The sequence below is a fragment of the Orycteropus afer genome, unplaced genomic scaffold (assembly GCF_000298275.1).
Source record: "Orycteropus afer afer isolate SDZICR_OR568_19922 unplaced genomic scaffold, OryAfe1.0 scaffold00196, whole genome shotgun sequence".
NCBI lineage: Eukaryota > Metazoa > Chordata > Mammalia > Tubulidentata > Orycteropodidae > Orycteropus > Orycteropus afer.
Window position 1 is genome coordinate 108,673 of NW_006921783.1, and position 4,763 is coordinate 113,435.

Here is a 4,763-nt window from a genome sequence, read left to right on the forward strand (position 1 = left end):
GGAGGTACTCACTTGGCTATGCCAAGAGATTTGGAAGACAGCTACCTGGCCAAATGACTGGAAGAGATCCATATTTGTACCCATTCCAAAGAAAGGTGATTCCACAGAATGTGGAAATTATCAAACAATATCATTAATATCACAGTAAAATCTTACTGAAGATAATTCAAAAATGGTTGCAGCAGTATACTGACAGAGAGCTTCCAGAAATGCAGGCTGAGTTCAGAAGAGGACGTGGAATGAGGAATATCATTGCTGATGTCTGATGGATCTTAGCTGAAAGCAAAGAATACCAGAAAGATGTTTACTTGTGTTTTATTGGCTATGCAAAAGCATTTGATTGTGTGGATCATAACAAATTATACATAACATTGAGAAGAATGGGAATTCCAGAACCAGGAGGCTGTAGTTCAAACAGAACAAGGGGATACTGCATGATTCAAAATCAAGAAGGGAATGTGTCAAGGTTGCATCCTTTCACCATACTTATTCAACTTCTATACTGAGCAAATAATCTGAGAAGCTGGATTATGTGAAGAAGAATGTGGCATCAGGATTGGAGGAAGACTCATTAACAACCTGTGATATGCAGATGACACAACTTTGGTAAAAGAGAGGATGACTTGAAGCACTTACTGATAAAGATTAAAGACTACAATCTGCAGTATGGATTATACCTCAATATAAAGAAAACAAAAATCCTCACAACTGGTTCAATAAACAGCTTCATAGTGGATGGAGAAAAGACTGAGTTGTCAAGAATTTCATATTACTTGGCTCTACAATCCACACTAATGGAAGCAGCAGTGAAGACATCAGACAACATATTGCATTGGGCAAATCTGCTGCAAAAGACCTCTTTCAAGTGCTGAAGCGCAAAGATGTCTCCTTGAAGACTAAGGTGTGCCTAACCCAAGCCATGGTATTTTCAATCACCTCTTATGTATGTGAGAGCTGGCTAATGAATAAGGAAGACCAAAGAATAGTTGATGCTTTTGAGTTGTAATGCTGAAGAAGAATGCTAAGAGTACCATGGTCTGCTAAAAGGACTAACAAATTTGTCCTGGAAGAAGTGCATCTGGAATGCTCCTTGGAAGCAAGAATGGTCTGACTTCGTCTCACCTACTTTGGTCATGTTGTCAGAAGGGACCATTCCCTGGAGAAGGATATCATGCTTGGCAAAGTGGAGGGTCAATGAAGAAAGGGAAGGCCCTCAATGAGATGGATAGACACAGTGGGTGCAACAGTGGGCTCCAGTATAACAAGGATCATGAGGCTGGCACAAGGCTTGGGGCAGTGTTTTGTTCTGCGTGATAGCGTCGCTATGAGTTGGAGATAACTCAATGACACCTAACAACAACAACAACAACAACTAACTTACGTTAGTGCCTGATCCCAGGATATGATAGAATCTAGGGGAAGAAATCACTAGGGATTTCTTTGGCTTCTGTAAGAGGAGGACAGGAGTTTGGTTGTAACACCCTACCAGAACTACCTACAGTGAAGAAGAGGTAATTTCCCAAAAGAAATTGAGATGCTTCTACGAACGGAGTATAACTGCTGCACAACCCTAAACAAGAAATGTACGTATTTTATGACTTGCTCAAAGTCATGCTACTAGGAAGCAGCTGATGAGGAATTCAAAATAAGTCTGATTCCAGAGTCCATTACACTACTTACATTAAATTAATTAATGACATGGTTTCACCTGGGGATGATTTTGTCTCCCAGAGAATATTTGGCAATATCTGGAGATATTCTGGTTTTCAAAACCAAATGATGGGGTGCCATTAGCGGGTAAAACTCAGGGATGCTGCTAAACGTCTGAAAATGCACAAGACAACCCATCTGTAGCAGAATTATTTGGCCAAAAATGTCAATAGTGCTATGGGGGGGCGGGGAAGAGTGTTAGTAAGCAATAGCAGTACTGTTAGAAAAAGCAGTGTAAAAGTGGGGCAAACTTTAGAGTAACCCCTCAAGCCCTATTCAAGGAAATGATTCATCTTAGATTGGTTCTAATATCTGGTCCTTATTGTGGGAATGGTTGCAGCAGACTATCTCAGTTTGATTCTACTAAATATTTGAATCATAATGAACTCTCGTCTGATTCCATGTGACCAAGTATCAATCTATTGATAAATGGTTTTCCCAGATACTTTGGTTACAGCCAGATCAATGCAAATGCCCGATCTTGGAAGTAATTGTTCTTGTAAATTCATATGTGGTCATTGTGATTTTTATGTATCAGTTTCCTGTGAGATTCCTTAGTGTTAGTTAATATCCTTCAGTATAATTAAGTTTGGGATGCTCAACTTTCTGGGGCTCCAAATTCAAGTTGCTGAATTTTGTCATAAATATAATTGAAAACATATACTGTGAGTGAGCCATCTTGGATGTCCAGCCCAGATGAACCTCCAGAAAACTCAATCCCCAATTGCTATCTGACTGTTACTTCAAGAGAGCCAGTGGTGAGAACCACCTAGCTCAGTTTATCTACAAAGGTGTGAAATAAAATGGTTTTTGTTTTAGTCCAGTAAGTTTTGGAGTAATTTGGTTGCAGCAGTAGATAATGGTAACAGTCACCTGGGAGGCCATTAGGGTGGGTTGTGGCTCTTCTCAAGTTGTGTCTTCAGGTGCCTTAGGATGTCTATCTGTCTGTGTCCCTTAGCTGCTTCTGTTCATCTTCAGTGCCACTGACATCATTCTTTCTGTACTCTCTTCTCCCCTTGCTCAGCTGGTCTTCTCGCCTCCAGTCTCTCTTCTTCAATTCGTCCCACACTTGTCTGAAAGAAAGTTTACATATTATATTTTCTTAGAACACAGTTTTCATCATGTTACTTTCTAATTTAATAGTTTTGTCAATACTTGGAACAAATTATTGTAATTTTATCTTCCAGTATAGCCTAGATCTAATCTTGAACTTTTGCCTATAGGATGCCTATAACCTTAAAGAGTTATAACATTCATTTCCAGAAATAAAAATTTCCAGAAATTTATGTGATGATTTAAAAGGATACTTGAAAATAAATAATTTTATATGTGAGGGACCAAAGTTTATCCTGCATAGATAATTTGACTTGCTGCCTTTGTGTAAATAACTGTAATTTACTGTTATTTATTTAGCAATATGAAGGTTCATCAAATCTTAATAATCCTCAGCTTGCTGGATTACTGGAAACCATGTGTGCTATGTTGGTGCCAGATATGTCATTTATAGATCACTCTTTCACAGCAAACCACTTCATATGTCCAAGTCATTTCCTTTCTGGAGAAGATGCATTATGTCAGCATGGCTACCATGTGTGATAATTGATAATGTCTGTGCCACATGACTGACTTCTACCCTTGTCTGATGCAGCTATTCTACCACCCATGATTACCATATGTTACAGCACTCTAGGTTAATGGAATCATTTCCATCTTCCCTTCTAGTCCCAAATGGCATTATGGCTCAATTCCATCAGCTCCACACTCAACTAAGAATGAAGTATTCACTAACTCTCTGAGTATAGAACACCTTTGAGAAGAGTTTTCATATTTAGTTGACTGTTTTTATTTTCATTTTAAAAAGCAGCTGGGTTTTTTGATAATGCCCCAGAATGGGGAATGGGCATTTGCTCACTAAAATAGGACAAGATCACTATCACTCTGAATCTTTGCATGTATTTATTCCAAATAAGTATATAAAAACCCAAAAAACCAAACCCAGTGCCATCAAGTCAATTCCAGCTCATAGCAACCCCCATTGGGTTTCCAAGGCTGTAAATCTTTATGGAAGTAGATTGCCTCATCTTTCTCCCACAGAGCTGCTGGTGGGTTTGAACCACTGACCTACTGTTAGCAGCCAAATGTCACTATGCCACTGGAACTCCTTAAATATATAAGAGGAATGAAATTTAGGGAATAATAAAGGTACACTTTTATTACTATAAAATGCTTTTTTTTTTTAAGTGAAAAACTAGTAGTAAAATGTTGATTTTTTTTTTTTTACCAGAGTCAATTCATTTTAAAAGGAACATACCACATTAGCCATTTATAGTACCATCATCAGAAATTGCTGTCAACCCCTGCCCTTTTCGCCTTTCATAAGCATTTATAAGTTTAAAAATAATTTTGGTTCTTCAAAGAATGATACTAGATAAAAACAAAGATTGTTACTACTAAAATGGCTGAAACATTAAGAAAGATTAGAACCTATTTTGAGGACTCCTTTGCTTTTAAAACTGTGAAATACAGTGTCTGAGAGCCAGTTATTACCTGATGTGAATTTTAATTTTGACAGCTTTGGACTGTTGCTGCAATAGACCATATTAGCCAGCAATAGGAAATAAATACAAAACTAATACAGTAGTAGTTTTTTGGCAGCAATTGTAGATGATTTAAAAATATTATTGATCTGGGATGTAGATGTAGCTAGGATATATCAAGAAGAAAGAAGGAAGTCTTTTTATTTATTAGAAAAAAATTATGTGCTCAGTTTTTTCAGTTGTCAGGTTTTCTGTTGCTCCCTAGTCTGGCAATTCAGTCAAATTAGTATTTTAAAAACTACTTGCATTACATTTATAATTTAGCTTTTATCATTATGCCTAGCCTTAAACATTTCCCTGAGCATTGGTTTGTAGGCTTTTAGATCTGGGTTCTATATACTTTGGGAGCTCTGGTAGCATGTGGCTAAGACACTTGCCTGCTAACCAGACGGCTGGCAGTTCAAACCCACCAGCCACTCCTCGGAAGGAAGGTTGGGCAATCCTACTTCCGTAGTG